The sequence below is a fragment of the Anas acuta genome, chromosome 7 (genome assembly GCF_963932015.1).
Source record: "Anas acuta chromosome 7, bAnaAcu1.1, whole genome shotgun sequence".
NCBI lineage: Eukaryota > Metazoa > Chordata > Aves > Anseriformes > Anatidae > Anas > Anas acuta.
The window spans coordinates 25,487,370-25,505,799 of record NC_088985.1 but is presented as its reverse complement, the minus strand read 5'-3'; the positions used below and the strand labels follow the sequence as shown (position 1 = coordinate 25,505,799).

Genomic DNA, 18,430 nt, shown 5'->3' with positions numbered 1-18,430 from the left:
GCAAAACTACTCAGATTCAGCTTTTTTAATCTTTGTTCTTACATCAATCTCCTCAGTCCCATTACTTGTTCTCCTTGGAATTTATCAATCTTTCTAGTAAGCAGGTGCCCAGAATTAACTGCAAGAGAGAAAGTGCAAGCAATTGAGAAAGAGCAGCAAATCATTGTACAATAAAAGCTGTAACAAGGACCTTAGCCATGTGCCACATGGCTGGAAGTGACAGGAAGCTGAAGTGGTTGTGGGATAATGAAAATGAGAAAGCAGGGTGCATGCACCTGCATTCATGACCTTGTCAAGTCACACCTCATACCTTCATCCTCCTCTCCACAGTCACACCCACAGCTCTCCTTATCAACAAATGCTTGTGCAAAGGGAGAAAAGGCTGTATTGTTTGATGTACAGCATACCCTCAGAGGATGCTTCTGTTGAACATTGTCATTTAAGATAAAAAATTGTTCAAAAAACAAACACACACCTATTACTCTGCCTTCAGCTGAGAGGTGGAGTAACTGTTTCCTGCAGGAGGAGACCAGTCTTCAGGAAATCAGAGCAATGCCTCACAGCAGAAGACAGATGTGAAGTCACCATTTCTGGATGCTCTTAGCAAAGCAATTCTTCAGAACACACACAGCTGAACATGAACAGTACCCACAGCCCCAGATGCAAAGCTGCAGAGCAATTTTTACTTTAAGGATCCCATTTTATTGCTAACTGAAAGAAACCAGTACCCTCAGGGTTAACATCACCATTCCTATTTCCCAAGGACAGGCTATACTGTGGATTTCATTATTCCAACCCCGTTTTAAGTTGTAGATCTCCCCTCAAGTCCAGCATCAGAATATTAAATATCAACAAGCTTGTGTTTACTAGTATTCTTTCATTGTGCTAAGTGTTGAATGGATAAGTCTTTATGCAAATAAAAAAAAAAAAAAAAAAAAGGAAAAAGAGGTACAAGAAATAGAGATTGTGTTTCCAGCAATGCACATCTGATTAGTTAACAACTCAGAGGAAAAATATATTTCCCCACTGAATAACAGCTACCACTTTCTTTGGTATCCTAAATTTAGAAACTGATTTTTATCACCCAAGACTGCAAGATTTATTAGCAGAGTCAGTACAGCTGGTACCCAACAGCAGGCCAGTTGGCACTCCGGGAAAACTCAGAGCGGGGTCCAAACTCGTAGGGGCTGAGCCTCGTCTCTGCTTGCAAACTTGGATGAAATCCCAGCCAAAGAGACAATACAGCAGCAGGCATCAGCGGAGAAGCTCCAAGCAAACTTAAACACAAGAATTGGCCATCAGAGAGACTCTGTGAGGTTCATCCTCTGTTATCATATGAGAACATAAACCCCATTCCAGGACTTGGGGAAAGAAGGAACAATATAACACTGAATAGTCATTAAAATTAAGCGTGCCCAGTGGCTTTGCTCTCCAGGAGACTGAGTCACAAGTCTGAAACTTCTGTGATTTCACATTTCATGAAGACATAAGTGTGTGATACAGAGTTCGTTGCTACCTTTTAACTTCCAGGCTCCAAAAGAGCTGCCAGAGAGCATTATTTTTAATGCACTCTCACACAGGGAATAATGTTTCCAAGAAAGCTGCCAAACATAGCAAAGGTTTGCCCTTTCCTTTTCCAACACTTTCTTAGAAAGCTGCAAATAACATTACCTTACTTAAGTTGCTATTCTAAATAATTTTCTTTTGTTTTAAAAGCGACAAAAGAAAGAACAAGCTTGAACTTCTGAGCACTTTAAGCTGTTGCTTTTGACAGAGAACTAAATAAAGCTTGATGGACAAGCCACAAAACGAGATAGAAGAATTTTTCAAGAAGGATGCACATTCACCAAGGCAGAGCTTGCGCTCCCCAAGCCCTCTTTACTGCACCAAACCACATAGGCCATAATCCTAAATGGGGCCTCTAGTTTACTGTAAGAACAACTCCAACAACGCTGGTTATTACCACTTGGAAAGCCAAAGCCTGGTCCTGTTCAAGGAAATGAGAGCAGAGGAGCCTTTATGCTCCCTTCTTTGTCCCAAGAAGCATTATTTGAGTAAAAATACAGCTGATCTGGGCTATACATCAGGACTGCACATTTGCAATTAAAAGCAGAGCTCCCAACATCTGCCTGTTGCTTGAGGCAGACCCCTCCTGAGCTACTCATACAAGAACACCAGTGTCTACCTGGGAAAGAACAATGCACGCTACCTTGGCTGCAGCCAGAAGAAGCAAATACAGAGCAAACACACAAGTGGAAGGCAGCATTTCCCACTGGTTGCTGCACGGTGAGGGCAGCCAGGTCTCACAGCTTCAGCTCTCACCTCTGGCTCCCAGATGCTGCCAGGGAATCTCCTCATCCTCCTGCTTTCAGACTGGGTGGGAAGGGATGAAGGGTGTGGGGTGGCATTAATATGCAGATGGGAGGAGATGACTCAGCAGCCCCTTCCAATCAATTCCAATGATTTCCACCCAAAGCAAATTAATTCCAAGTTTTTAATGCTGGAGAAGAGCAGGAAAGCACAGCAATGAAACCCCTGTTTCCTACCTGGGCAGATGCAAACCTTTTCATTCAGTACTCTGTGCTTAGCCAAGGTTATCACCTATCTCTGGCTTCTCTTGGTCATTAAGTAAGAAAAACACACAATCCATAATGTTGCCCAGGGCAGCAGAGGTCTCAACACTAGCAAATGCTATTAATGTAGCAAAGGAGAAACAGATTGCCTGGGTTGATATTCCAGACTTTCCTGATTGTTAGAGAGAAACAATCCCCACACTAAATGAGGGAAGGAGGCTGCTGTTTTCAAATTGAAAGGCATCAGGAACAAAGGTTTGGGATACAGAAACAGGGGATTTTAAGAAGGCTTAAAACATACCCGAAGGTGTGCAGATGGGTGCTGGTCTCTGGGACTGAATGTCACCCAATGACAGCCTCTGCAACCCTGACAAATGGCAGCAAGGAGCCTTCTCTGCTATTACATTTTTCTCTTCAAGACAGATACTATCACTACATTAGTCAAGCTAGGGCTGGACTGTCAGAGCTTTTTTATTATTATTTACCAGAATGGTTATCAGCCAGATTTGTACTATTAAATTCCTGCTTCATAGAATTACTTTAATACCCAGGAAGAGCACTATTAAGGAATGCTGTTGTTTGCCAGCTTGCCTTTGCTTATCTCTTTGACAAGGCTCCTTCTGCACTGGCTGCCCTGCAGGAGGCTACAGAAGTCAAGTTGTACCCTGGGTCTCATCCTGCAGGCTGCCACAGCCCTGCTCTCCTGAGCCAGGCTCTAGCTTTTTACACCACTTTTTTTTTTTTTTTTTTTTTTTAAACCTAAACAATTCAATGCAGAACATAAGTTTAAAAACAGAAAAGCTTAATTTTTCCAGCAACCGTTTTGTTCCCTACAATAGCTCACACGCAAGTCCTTTGAGCTGACTTCATGGAAGCACTTCAATTTTCTTTGCAGAATGCTAATATGGCCCTTGCAAGCAATCGATTGAAGCTTACAGAGGCGGCACAATCAGGCCTCTGTAGCGAGGCCCACAGATGACGAAGAAGCAAATGCGCTGAGCCTTGCAACCAGCCCATTCCTCCCCAAACTGAGCTGCCTTGCTCAGCTTCCATGCAAGGCAGGACACCCCGTCCTGTGATGCAGATATGTGGATGGAAGCGATATGGCAAGTCTGCCTCATTGAATTCATCTGCTGAATTCATGACAGACGGTCTCTTGGTTCAGAAAAATGTGAAAATCACAGCCCTGGGAGACCAGCCCTCAGGTGATTCTGTGATTCTGTGAACTTGCAAGGGACAGCACTGCAAATCAGTGCAGGTATGGTCATACCGGCTGGCATAGAGCTGCCACCGAGAGTGAAGGAGGTGTCAGCAGGAGGAGAATCTAAATTGCACAAGAACTCATCAGATCAAGCCGACAAGCTGGTCAAATGACAAACCACACACTGAGTTCAAAGACACCTCCAGTTTTCTGAACGATCCCTCCAGTGGAGTTAAATTTTCAGCAAAGGCACATGGATTGATCCTTCCAAAAGGAGGAAATTGGGAAGGGAGGAAACAGTGGCCTGCAGCAGGCCCCAGATTGATCAGCCCAACCTGCCTTGGATCTCACAGTGAGTCGCAAATTTGGGTCTAAGCGCTGGCAGCAGGAATCAGGAGCTGCCTGCTCTTTCCTGCCACTCAGTTCTGGTTCGAATTAGTCCCCAATAACAATAATACAACTCCACATCTCTGCTTCCTTTATCTCTCTACGTGGGCACCGTGAGGCACAGAGAGGTGAATGCCTCGGTGTCTGCGTGGGAGAGCTGGGAACATCAAGTAGAGGGATTTATCTCCAGTAAGCCCTGCTGTGACTAGCAGACCGTGCCGTCCTCCATTAACAAGCAGATTTCTGCAGTGCTCAAATTATATTTTCCTACAGAGACTGCTGCAAAGGAGACGATGGGGAGAGAAAGTGCCAGGTGCTCCTCAGAACTGCCCCAGCATCACAAACATCTCAGCCTGGTGTATGAAGCAGCGAACCACTTCCCACTCCCCCCACTTCACCTGCATGTGGTGTGTCTGGCTGCCCCCAAAAAACAGCAAGAAAACTGCCTGGGACCCCACGTTGCTGGCTGTAGAGGCACAGCCATTAGCCAAATACATTGCTTAATTTAATATTTGTTTCCAGCCACCAGGGATTTCCTGAGGTTAGATGCTGTTTAATGAAGCCAGAGGGCAGCCAGTCAGCACCTGCCCCACAAAGTTTAAAAGCCATCTTAAAGTAATTAATAATAATAACTGTAGCAAAGTAATACTGCAAACCATGTTTCCAACACACTTTCCCACATTCCTCTTTTTTTCCCTCATTTCTGGGATGTTACCACCTGTATGAACACCAAGACCAGCACACGACTGTGCTTCCCAGCCACACAGGGGCAGCCCTTTGCAGTAGCAATTCCAAATTTTTTTCCATAATCCAGTGAGTTTTTTAATCTAGAGGTCATTATTAGATAGACTGACATATCCACCCATCCCAAAGGCCCTCCATCCACTACAAGAAACATCATGAAGTGCATCCAGCAGAGCTTTGCTGTCATGTCTGCCCAGGGCAGTACAACACCCACCTGCACAGCAGAAAAGCTACGGGAAGCAATTTCTTAGGGTCCAGTTGGGCTTGCACAGGTCTTTTTACACTCAAGAGTATAGTGAGGAATAGCTTTGAGCCAGTAATTTGAATACACTGCTACAAATGTTATCCAAACTATATTTTCCTATTTACAGGCTTCCACCCATCTGTCAGCAGCCCACGCTAGCATTTTGGGGGACTGGTATTTAAAGCGTGCTAGTACTGGCAGCAACGCTTTTCTGGGTTCATGCGGGAGCTTTAGGCACCACGGGGACATGGGGATCATTCCCACTATTTCACTGCTTTCTGAATAATCCCTGGAAGCTGCCACCAGGCTGGGGAGAGACTCAGAGAGAGAACAGCTTCTGCTGGAAAATCAGCCCTGTTTTGCATGGTGCTTTGCAGTTTATTTCCTATGTATGTACCAGCCCACCCCAGCCCAGCAAGGAAGCCTAAATGCCACAGCACAAGCTCCCTGGCTGCAGATGCTTCTGATGTTGATTCAGAGTAACCCTGTGCGGGGAATGGCACAAGTCTAATGACCCACTGCAAGAGATTTTGATTTTTTAAGAGGATAATTCACTGTATCTGTTCAGCTAAACAGAGAGCCCTGTGTCATAATAAAGCTGTCATGATGTTCTGGAAATATGGTCTCACTGGAGAAACACATTGTAATTTTATATCCAGCTATTTAAGAAGACGATGCCAAGCCCTGAGTGACAGACACTTTGATGAAACAACACATGAATTAAACATAATTATACTAGAAAAACACTAAAACAACTAATCATCAAGACCCCCGTGCTGTGCTGCGAGTGGTGACATTTGCATTGGCACAGGGCATTCCCATCCAGAGAGCTCCGGATCCCCTGTGACTACCAGCAATTAAATTGTCCCCAGTGCAGTTGGAAGAGTCGGCATCCCACCGTGGCCCACAGGAACCCTGGCATCCGCCTTCATATGTGGGCAGAGGTCTTCTCCACCTCGTCTCCCCCTGCTAACGATGCTGCATGTGCCAGCCAGGTTCCTCCTGCAGGTCAGACCCCGGATCTGCAGTCACCATGCCAGCGGAAAAGACTCAGCCTATTTCCCCTCATAAAATTAAGAAGTAATTTTACGTAGGCCTGCCTGCTATAAACCTGTCTCCATATGTAATGGTTTCCCCATGTGTATTAAATCAAGAGAAGAGAATCCAACTGCATTTAGGAAACCTGTTTTTTTCTCGGTTTCCACACAAACTGGATCTCAGAACCATTCTTTATGTCAAACAGCAGGCAACTGTCTCATAGACTTCATCAGACAGGGCTGGTAACTAACTTAAAAATGGCAGATGGAAGCATTAAATATTTATTGGACAGGAGTGCATTGATTTTGGAAATTAACACTTTGCAAATTACTTCTGTGTAAACAGTAATTAAACAGTCGGGTTTTGGTCCAGTCCAGGTTCTGAGTAAGCTGCAACTCTTTTTGTAAAACATATGTATACATTAAAAAAACGCTAAAGTGAGATGAACCAACACTTCTTTACCACTTCCCATCTGCACGCACCACATTGCTCTGCAACCATGAATTAAAATTAATTAAAACTTTTGAATGATTTTCTGCTTAAAATTGGAACGGTGGGAGCCCTTGTGGCTGGTGTGCACGTTGAACTTGTGCTGAGCAAGGGTCAGTGATAAGTTGCTTTAAAAGACCAAGGGCTTTGGTTACCTTTGTTTACCTATTCCCAGTGCTACTAACACTGGGACTGAACTGGTGACAACAGTGGGACTGAGGTGGTGCTTGTAAAAGAAGGAAAACATTAAAAATAAAAAATAAAAATAAATAAATTGATGCAGACAGGTCCCTTGCAGGCTCCATGTTTCTCCACCTGTAAATGGCATAAAGCTGCAGTTTGCTGATAAAGTCTCCAGGTCTTCAGTTTCTCCAGTGGGAATAGGTTTGCTCAAGAGGTATTGCAGTTTTATTCCCTTATGCAGAATATTAATCTCCCACTTGTGCTATTGCGCTATCCGTAATGAGATTCACGCTGTCTTTTCTTTAATACAATTTTTTAAAAACAAAATATGTTTTAACTCTGCTTTAAGAGGAGCTGCACTTCCAGAACCACAGGTCTCCCTACCAGACACTGCCTGTTATCCTTTCCAGGACTCTTTCCACACTCCCTTGCACCTACACACTCAGGACCTCAGGAAGGCAAGCATTCCCTATTCATGAAAGCACTCCCAACACACATGTGCTTCAAAACCCTGCAGAAAGGAGCACCCCCTGCATGGGGACAGGGAGCATGTGGAACCCACAGCACCACCAAAACGAGGTGCTGGGAGAAGAGGAGACACCAGAGGCTCCTCCATCACCTCACAGCCTGGCAAGGACAGGGTGCTGCTGAGAGCACAGGAGAGGTTACCCAGGTGCAGGACAGCAGCGATGCTCTGTCAGGGGTCTGGATGGGACATGGATGTGCCGGCAGGGCTGTGCTCATTTTATTGCCTGCGCGTGCACACAGGCTTGTTCTGTTTGTTTTTCCCCCTCTTTCTGCCATTACAAGGCACAGATTGGATTCATGTCCCCAAGAGCTCCTATAGCTCATGAGTTTGCAGAAGAAGATGAAGAGAACAAGGCTGCCAGGGGACTTTAATGAGGACTGCTTCTGTTCTCATGGTGCAGTTAAGAGTCACATAATGAAACAGAGGCTGGTTTGTTTGTTTTTTAATGAGCTCTATTTATATTTGACTTTAACTATCCTCATTCATTTTCTCTGAATCAAACCTCTACTGCTGAAGTCTTGTGCATCAGGGTTAATAAAGGGCGGCTATAATCTGATTTACTGCATACTTCCAAACACTAACATACTCACAGGAGGTGCTGATAGTTTACAGCAGCAACGCTCAAAGCTGAAGAATTGATAGCAAAATTGAACATAACATCTCAGCTGTCTCACAGAAAGCTGAAATAATCCCACAGACTTGTCTGGAGGCATTTTTCTTCCATGTCTTTATAACACCAAGGCTGAGGCTGCTGCTAAAGCTAGCTTTGTGGTTTGCAAACTAGAAGCGGGTGAAAGGCAAGTGTCTTACCCTACAGACTTTGTCTGGCTGGTAGGGACACCTGAGTTTCAAGACATCAGAGAGAGAGGAAAACCACAGGAATCACACATGAACCAAGGGATGTGAGATCCTTAGGCTTTTTACCTTCAGCAGCTCAAAAGTGACTAAATCAATCAATCAGCCAAGGGGGTTTGTGCCTTTCTCCCTGTGTAGAGGATTAAAACAAAAACCAGCAGTACCATTCTCTCTACTTCTTCCCCTCCTTAAAACAGACAAAACACTGTTGACAAAATAGCTAGAAATCCAAAATTGAGGTTGCCTTCTCCAAGGAAGGAATTTAGCCCCTATCTCCATATTTAAGCTTTTAAACAAACACGGCCTCCTTCAAGAGGAGCAGCTGTGTAATTAAGCCAATTTTGGGATGAACAGTATGAATCAAGAGGCAAATACTATCCTAATTATATACATTAATATTCTGTTGAGAAGATGCTTGCCGAAGAGATAATTCCTGTTATTGCACGAGGAAGGCCACTAAAAATATAAAAATAACAGACAGGGGTGCCAGCGAGAGAAGAGACACTGCGGACGCCTGCACGGCCGTGAAAGCAGCTCCAGCTGCAGAGGAAGCACACAGCAAGTGCTAATAAACCCATCCGAGCAAGCAGAGAGTTGCCAAAAGTCATCTGTTGTCAGAGGTGAATGCTGAATGAGAGACTTCTGTGTCCATGCCAGGGTCACCCCGGGAGGGAGTTTTGGCTGCAATCGCTTCTGTTTGTTTTTCGGTGAAAAAGGGAGAAAGGAGCGTATTCACAGGAACAGAGGAGTCAGGGCTGGGGGTCAGGAGGGGGCTGGTAGAGAGGAGGCTTGTGTGCTGGATTGGGTGCCTTGATATATCCAGTTCCCATCCTAAGACCACCCCGACTGCCGGCAGGAGGATGAGGGGCAGCGTCCGACCCAGGGGCTGTGAGGGGGAGGGAGTGGTGCAGGACGGGAGACATCCATCAGGCCCCAGCAGGGACACAGGGGTGGAGCAGCCCCAGGAGTATCAAGAAAGAAAATAAAAAAATAAAATAAAATTGTTAGTTCGTTTTCCTATCCCAATTTGGTTTAAAAAATGATGCCTACATACAACAGGTGGCAGAAACACAGCAATGTGGCTGTCCTGGAGGGAAACACAGCTGTGCACACAGCAGCCGGAGGGACAGTTTGAGGGCTGAGCTCCCATTTAGCTGTCATTTGTCCAGGTCCCCTGTCCTACTAAGCCATGGGCCACAGTGGTGAGGAGAAGCTGCTCCTCTACTGCAGAACAACTTGCATGCAGAGCCAAACTTCACCTCCAAAGCAGTTCCAAACCTCACTGCAGGAAGGTTATCGTGCTGCACTTGGTATCCAAAAAAACTCACCAGTGCTGCTCTAACCTTTGAGAACATCACCTGCTTGGGTTTGACAGCATGAGGTAAAGACGTGTTTCAGACTTTGCTTCTTGTCACGCACAAGGCCAACAGCCCCAGCACCTTCCCCTCGGAGGTGGAGGAGACCTGAGGGCCCCCCTCTCACGAACAAACGTTTGATTGTTCATCATCGGAACAGCAGATTGCTAATCATCTGAACACGGAGGACCAAGGTCCCATTAATTAGCACTGACATTTAGAGTAGAGGCCACGAGATAAGAGCCATATGAAGATGGATGAATTCCAAGAGGATTTGGGAGGGAAAAAAAAAAAGGGCTGTGGGGGATGGTTGGTGTTTGGTTTTCTTTTTAAATTCTCCTTGTAAAGAGAGGCTATTGACATTTCAATTCCCTTTACATCAGAAGAGGAGAAATTGCAGTCAGCCTGTTGCCACGAATCTAAATCGCAAGGTGCTGTACACTGCTGAAATGAACCCCCTTGGCCTAACCAGTCCCTGGGACCTGTAATTGCATACAAACCTGATGGTCACTGTTCAGAAAGTGTTTGGCTGCAAGGGTCTGGCTTAGCTTTGGTTCCAAGGGTCTCCCCAAAAGTGCAGAAGTCCACCAGATGTCTACCTCTACTGAAGCAGGGTCAAGGTCATGATAAAATAAAACAATCTGCTCTCAGACTTTCATCCCAAACCTGAATAAACCTCTTTTGATGCCGTTGTAGACTTGGCTCCGTCCACCACTGTCCTTCACGTGCTGACATTACCAGGATTCCTTGGATAAGATCCTCAGACATCAACAAGTGGGATTAAAATAAAGATCAGTGTAAAACAAAAGCATTGGCAGAACTTTTGTCTGGTTTCTCAGTTTTGAGCCATCGGGTCATATTGGTTATGTACCTTTCAGCTTTTCTGTGTAAACGAGAAGTATACAGAAGGGAAGGATGGGGAAGGGAAGCATTGTCAAACGAAAGCTAGGATTCTTGTGCAATCCCTGCAGTTTCCCTCATGAAAAAATAAATAAATAATATATATATATATTTATATTACATGAGAACTAGAAAAGCTGACACCATTCACAACTCTTTCTATATAGAAAAGTTTCCTCTGCCAACATCAGAGCACTGTTTCTGAGTACTAAGTTACCCCACTTCTCATCTTCATCCCTACTGCACTGCTGCTTCCTAGGAAAAGGTCTTCAAAATTCAACAGAAAAAAAAAAAAAAATCTGGTTTTGGAGAGGCAATGCACTGACAGTGATAGTGGGGTAGGGGAAGTGACACGGCAGAAGGGGAGCAGCTCCTGTGCTTGGTCCCAGCCCAGAAGCAGATCCCCTACCACCACACTGAGTGAAGATATCAGGGTCACCCTCACACTAAGCGCTGGGGTCTCCTTCCCTCTCCCCTTTCTATCCTGTAGGTTCAAAACTCACCAAGACATGAGGATGCCATTAGGCATTAATACCTGCAACCTGCATCCCTTGGAGAGCAAGGAGAACAGTGTGTGCCTGTCCCTGAGAGGTGCCATCAGTGGCAGGGACAGCACCTTCCTTTTATTTAACACATTATTTAAAACAATTCAGATAACCCAGTCACCACCGGTGTGCTTTTCCAAAGAACAAAACGTAAAATGCTAACAAGAGCTCCTACCCTCCAAACTGCTTTCCTCTCCTCTTTTGCCTTCCTGCTAATCGTGGTGTCTGGGGCTATAAAAAGGCACAGGACAAGAGCAGGACTCTCATTCTGATCTGCTTCCGTGTTTGTAACCATCGCTTATCTAATGACACTTAGGAAGTGTTACCAAGGAGACTATTTGCATCCTGCATGATGTTGCTAAAGCAACACTGCTAAATTAGATGCAGAGCTCTTAGCCTTCACCTAATGTATTTGCATTGCTATGAAAATTAAATAGTCACAGGCTTAAACTATATTTGGGTTATTCACTCATCTGAGCACCTGAAAATAGTCCCACGGCAGCAGCTACGGAGTTCCCCCTTAAATCTAGCACATCTAGGTCTCCATCTCGTACATGTATTTCTAGCTCACGTGTCAATGTGACCTGCAGACAAAGCAAGACATCTTTTTTTTTTCATACTGTAACCTTCCTACACAGGACATGGTTTCCTTATATGTTTTTTGGCTTTTATTTGAATACTCCAGGATATTTTAGCTGTCATAAATTATTTCAGCATCGTATTATTTGGTGGAGCACAGTAAAAGGCAATTTGTAAGTAGCAGTTACTAATATTAATTTCTGAGGCACAAGATGGCCTCAGAGGCACTGGAAATGCAACAACTTCTGTGAAGTTTAAGGGTCACCTTGTTCAGCCTCACCCTGCATCTTGATTCAGCCATAAATTGTCACCATTCAGGGGCTTCAAGATGGCCTATGGGAAGTTGAAAAGGCTAAATAATGGCTAAAAAGGGTAAAATGCTCATTAAGGAGGTGATAAGATAATAAAATAATTAAAAAAAAAAAAAACTGTAAAGAATTATATACAAGCTATGAACAAAAATTAAAGGTCAGAGTCTATTTTAGGTGAAGTTACAGAATAAATCAAGCAAAACAACACTACTGGCAATACTACAGAATAAATTAAATGGAGAAAGACTACTGGTAGGAGGAGAGTGAGCAGAGAACCAGGAGGTGTCTTTGCAATGGTTTCCAAGGCAAGTAACAGCTTCTCTACAGTTTGGACATTTATCAACATGCTAAAAAAACATAATTAAGATAATCCCCTCTCCATGTTAATGTAGAAATATGGACAACTGGTAGGAGCTTTACAGCAAAAATTAAAATTGCATAGCACTATATTATATTCACTTGGGCTTATACAATAAATATAATTTAATCATATTCTTTATGATACCACATTAATGTCACAAAAAACATACTGGTTACTCAAGTATTCTGGTGTAAACCTAGAGCAGTGTATTACCCCTGCAGCTTTCTATTCTGATGCTCTGAGTAATATACCTTGGACAAGCATACATAAAAATAAAATACCACCCCACCAATACCTAGCTGGCCCTCTCCATCACTACTTAATATGTTTATTCCAAAAATAGCTCCTTCTTTTAACACTTTCTAATTTAACAGATAAAATCGGGCAAGGACATAAATCCTTGGCATCAAATTCAATCAGATCCCTGAATCAGAGCAAAAGCACCCTGCTCCAGCTCTGCTTCACCACATAATGTGGTTTGGGTGCCTCTTATTAATCAATCCTTACTTCAGCCCAGAAGCAGTACTAAAAAGCACACCTGGGAGCATTTTACTATATATATATATATATAAAACCTCTGTTCCAACAGCTGATTTGATCTGCCTGCAGAATCTAATTGCTAGGAAGGTAACTCTGCTCCCTGGTAAATAGGCTACAGTTCAAGAGTGCCTGCGCCCAGAAAGCATTGCAGATGCCACTGTTACTGATTGCTTATGCCTATGAATTTAGCTGAAATAGAATCTGGGGTGGGTGGAATAACCCAAAGAGTTTGCTAGCAATACTGGGCCTCAGTTCAGGCAGGTAGAGTCAGGGACATTCTTTGGCTTGTTTGCCTTTAGCAATATTTAAGGATGATTTTCAGATTTTCTGCAAGAGGCAGAAGTGCCCACCACAGGGAGTCAGCTGAAGACGACTGCCTTCTTGCAGAAGGATGCTGTGCTGACCAGGGAGTGGAGTGGGTGATGTAGGTACGTGGAGGTGAATGCCTGTTTGGCTGCATCAGTGGGCTGGGAGTACAGGTGGAAGCTCTCAAGTCCCAGCTCTTCCCTGGGAGACAAAACTGGATCCTGACCCTGGATTACAAGAGCTCTACAGGAACTGATGGATGTAGGACTGCTGTGTCCTACACAGCTGATTAACTGAGTCTTCCTGTCACTGAATTGTTGTGGAAAATAAAAACAAATCATGTTAACTCCCTAAAAATCAGCTTGGGAATCATCCCTTGTCCTATTTTTGGACAAGGGGACGGCACAAGATTTCTTTCCTCCTCCCAGCAACAGCTGCAGGGAGGCTCAATTCCTCAAGTTTCATCATTGCTTTTAGCTGCTTCATGAGAAGGCGTTGATAGAGGCATAGAAGAGGACTTCTGTAGTTGACCATGGCTGTGAAGCATGTGTGTGTCAACCACTATGCTCCACCACGCTGCCTGGATGTGCTCCATCGGCCCCAACCTGGTCCAGCTGGGTGCTGGAGGCTGAGAGCCTCCCTCAGGCTGTGTGGTGTGGAAGCACTGGGGTTTGAACAAGCATTCAAAGCCTTCATGCTCCCCTCATACAGCAAAAAGTGGATGATTTGAGTCTTTTTTAAAGATTTAAAACAGCCATACTCCCTCCCACCTCTTCATGGCTGCTATAAGGTTGTGTCACTTGATGTAAGCTGAGGAGGCAATCCAGAGTCTCCTGTGGAAAAGGATTATTTGTGTCCACACTCAAAGGCTACAGAAGGTTGTTTTCAGCTGCTCCTGCCCAGGAGAAGCATCCCAAGGACTCAGCTCTCCTTGCTGCCTACAGGTGCCCCACATGCGATGGGCTAGGGAGGGCTCCAAAGAAGGGTCAGAAATGGGCATTTGCATCCCCAGCAGGGCAGGGAAGTGGGAAGAAGGGAGCTATCATCCCTCCTCCAGCCACCTCTGTCTTCTCCCATGGGAAAAAAAAAAAGTTCAAAAGGAACAGGAGGTTTTCTCTGCACTAGCTATGCCCCTGTGAAATTTTCTAGCATCGTCCTGTTGGTTTTGGATCAGGTCCAAAACCTCTATGGACAGAGTCTGTGCTGTGTGAGTGTCTGGGTTATTCATTAGGGAAGGGTTCTCTCTGCAGCCCACCACGTGGAGCACCTTCTTATAAAATACTCACTCTGTGTTGAGCCAGTGGAGCTGGCAAGAAGTTCTCACCGCACCCTGAGAAATGCCGCCGGACTCCAAATTATTGCTTCCCTGGTCTCAGTTCCTACGTGGCCTTATCTAAACTATGTCATAAATCTTCAGGGTTTTATCTGAACTCTCCTCCTGCTTGTGACATGCTGTACTTGTGAATAATGTTGTCTCCATAAGAATTACAAGGGGCAGAGCAATAATGCTCCGGCAGAAGCAAGTGAAGCAGTGGGAAAATAGCTAAAAGCTACTCTGCACTGTTTCCCTATTTGTAATCTTCTGTCATATTCTGAGTTGGAAGATTAGATAACGAGACTATTTATAGTGGCATTGCTGGGTGTGTATCACAAAACCTTTATTGTAAGACCATGGCAAGAATGAAATTTTAATTTTGCCTGCCACTTCCCTGTGTCACAGCTTCATTTGCAGCAAAACATTAGGGTTGTGGTTTTTCTTTTCTTTCACAGCGGGGTTATTAATAATAGATGTCACATTAACATTTCCAAATTGGGAGTTTACCCTCAGTCTCTGTTCCCACCCATCACTCGGCAATTTTTCCTCCTGGGCTTCACATTGGGATGACAACTGGGGACTGACTCTATCTGCTCAGCCACCAAACACACGGAGCGTGGGCGAGAGCACCAGAGCTCACTCCATTCATCACGACATGTCCCACCTGCAGGAGCTCTCTGCTTGAAACCTCCAGCTGATTTTTAATCTGTCTGCTAAGTCCACCAGTGCATGACAATCCAGTCTGAGAACAACCACCCAAAGCAAATGCACCGTGTACCAGACCATCCGTAGAGGCTGTTAGGCATCCAGCTTAGGTGAGAACTTTCTGCTGCAACGAATGCAGGACAGATTGCAAGTGGAGGAGTAAAGCTCTTGATGCCTGTCCTCATTGCTTGGCATCTCTACTCTAAACAAAAGGTATTCGCAGATTTAAATAGTGAGCAGTTTTTGCATTTTTATTTTATTTTATGCCTATTAAGGGATCCAATCACTGAAGAGCTCTACTATTAAAACAAATACAATAAATGACACACCAAGATAGCAATGGGAATGTAGAAATCCAGAACATTACCCAGGCCCTTCATAATGTATTTGCAGAATATTTTATAAATAATTTAAATTACTTCTCCCATTTTTGTATTTCCTGAAATGCTGAAACATAACTGACTGGTGAGGCACAATTTTTCTTTTCCATTTTCTATCACATGCTCAGGTGACTCACTCACATAATACACAGATTCTGTTTGAACTCTTCCAGTTGCATCCCGTCTTCTAAAGGGAGTCAATATGTCTGTGGGAAACCATCTCTTCCCTTCCTACCTAGTAAATACTTGTTAAATACAAAGTAAACATTTATCATTGACAAAAATGATCCAGTGAGATATATATATTTTAAAATGCAGTTCCACCAATTGCTCAAATAAAAGAAATCATCCATAGTAATATCAATACAATTAAATGCTAAATTAAGCAGCTATCACGTAAGGAGGAGATTTGAACTGACCTTCTGATGAACAGTTGAAATCTGGATAGCAAATAAGCTCTGAATCTACTTCTGCTTAGCTTATCTGGCAAAAGCCTGTCCAGCAGCAAGTTAAGAGTCTAATACTAATCTTTACATTAGATGGTGTTGATGAGCAGCAGAGCACAAAACATAGTCACGGCTCCATCCAAGTAGCAGTTAAAGGGAAATCAAGCAGAGCTTATGCCTAACAGAGGATAAAAGATGATCAGTGGGGTTTTTAAATCATGTGTTGGCATATGGGAAGTCAACATAAATTAGAATGAATCAAGCATAACATGATTATATTTCTTCTAAACAAGGGTCAAGGTGTGAGCTCCAGCTTTCAAGTAGGGTGAAGCCAGAAAGATGTCCAGACAGACGCTGCTCACAAAGACTTTCATGCTCCCATTCCGCTCCATAAGTAACACCCCAAAAGTGCCCCTGATTAATTCCTCTGAGACAAAGGATCCCACATTTCCACCTCTGCACAGCATCCTGCAGACCCTTGTCTCTTCAAAAACCAGGCTCCTTCCTTCATACCCCATTAGGATGAAACTTCTTCTCAAAGCATAACCCAAAATGCCTGTGCTGGCACATTAGAAATTTCTGTTCCTACAGTGCTTTGATTTATTTGCCTTTTAGCAAATTCAAATACAATATTTTCAATGACTATAAATATGTTTTTCAGATAAGAATTCTTCTCACTTGCCTGAGAAAATGTTATAAAACTTAATGGATTTAAGCGCTGAGACCTTTCTTTCACAGAGAAACTCAATTTACCAAACCCAATTCCATTACTATTAAAAAATCACCCTTTCAGGAAAGGTGTGACTGTTGCTGAGAAGAAAGGCCCTTGTTGGCAGCACCCTTCTCTCAATTTTGGGAAATGGACCTACAACCCCTTCTGAATCCCCTATTTCAATATGAAAGGAAATGCTCAAAACCTGCCAAACCTGACCCATTTGTTGGTCCCATCTAAAAGACTTTCAAAGCATTTTGTTTGAAAGCAAATTCAACTTTTTCATTTACCCAAACTGAACAGTTTTTTAAAGACACTCCCAAGAGTAGAACCATTTCCACTGGGTCAGTGAAATTTTTCATCAACTTTCTTCCGCTTTGATTATACACACAACTGCTTCCCGGAATATTCTCCTAGCCTGGTTGGGAAAATAGGCAGCAGTGGTTTCTGGAGTCACACGGGAAGTTTTAATTACACATGATGGGTTGCTTCTTGTATTCCTCCATGAGACAAGCCAAAGGGAGCACAAAGGGGAAAGCATGAAGGCAAAGGCAGACTTCGGTTGGATAGCAGACACTTGCAGCCATAGCTCATGGCCAACCCACAGACCTCTGTTTCATCACGAGTAGTTGGCAATGGGCAGCTACAGAGCTCCCCAGCCATTGCTTTGCTGAAAAGGCTGTAATGCATTTAGAAAATAATGTGGGAGCTGCCAGTCTTCTCACGTCCTGGTGCTAAACAGTGTGTGTGTTCTGGCCATACCATAAAATGATGAGCTCAACAGTCAACAGGGAATCCCTGCATATGCCCGTGCACATGTGTAAGCCCACACATGCAGGAACATCTGGAAGTGTCAGTGTTACCAGCATGAAACCCAAATACTGAATATGAAGGAACAAAGAGAGGAGGGAGACTTTGCAAGCAATGCCAGTACTTTGGAATTTATTTTGGCTAAAATTTTAATATTAGTTTTCCAAAAGTATTTACACAATACACGAAGCACAATTAAAAAAATAAAATTAAATAAAAAATCTGCATGGTATTTTATCTTTCAGGCTGGCTGAGAACTATTAACATTTACTTTCTAGAATTTTGCATAAAAATAGCCCTGAGGTTTGACCTGATCATCTTCTGGGAGCCAAGAATCCTTCCCCATGCTTCAGCAAAGAGATGAACCGAGTGGGACGAACAGAATTGTATACATATAATACTACCATGGCATCCTCTGCTCTATAATTTTAGAATGCAACTCTATTTTAATCGTGTTACTGGAAGGTCAAATAACCAGTAATATAAACATGAACTAGAATCTTATATACAACTTGCTTTTACCAGCTAGAGATGCCCAAGAATAAGCGGAGATGAAAAGCTGCCCTGGCTTGGTTTTAGCGACATAGTTGCATCAACCTAAGACCTTCATATGGGGAATTATCCACATGCCTACCCTCCTCCCCAGCTGCACTGCTGGCAGTACCCTACCCAGTTAGGTTACAAGGCAGCTCAGGTTCATGTACACGTGTTTCAGTCACAGCAGAAGCTTTAACATTGCCAGGCTCTGTGTTTCTGTTAAAATTCAGCTCTTGTCTCCAAAACTACTTCGGGATTTGTCAATTTGTGGCACAGAACCAAGCACCTCTACAGCGCTGTGATTAAAGTCAGAAACAACTTGGGGATTTGTCAGTTTGCAACCCGGCACTGAGCACCTGCGTGGTGCAGTGATCCACGTTAATCG

General features: G+C 43.8%; 1 protein-coding gene across 3 annotated transcripts in view; it reads right to left on the bottom strand.

Annotated features, from left to right (window-relative positions):
• Window positions 1–18,430, bottom strand: part of NEURL1 (neuralized E3 ubiquitin protein ligase 1) — a 148,264-nt gene that overhangs the window by 123,341 nt on the left and 6,493 nt on the right. Inside the window, exon 1 of one of the 3 annotated variants that reach the window (XM_068688391.1) lies at window positions 2,323–2,383. The exons of 1 other annotated variant lie outside the window; for it this stretch is intronic. The gene's annotated coding sequence lies outside the window, so the exon portion shown is untranslated. Of the gene's footprint in view, window positions 1–2,209; window positions 2,384–18,430 lie in introns of those variants that run through there. One more of the 3 variants, XM_068688390.1, reaches the window with a different exon arrangement.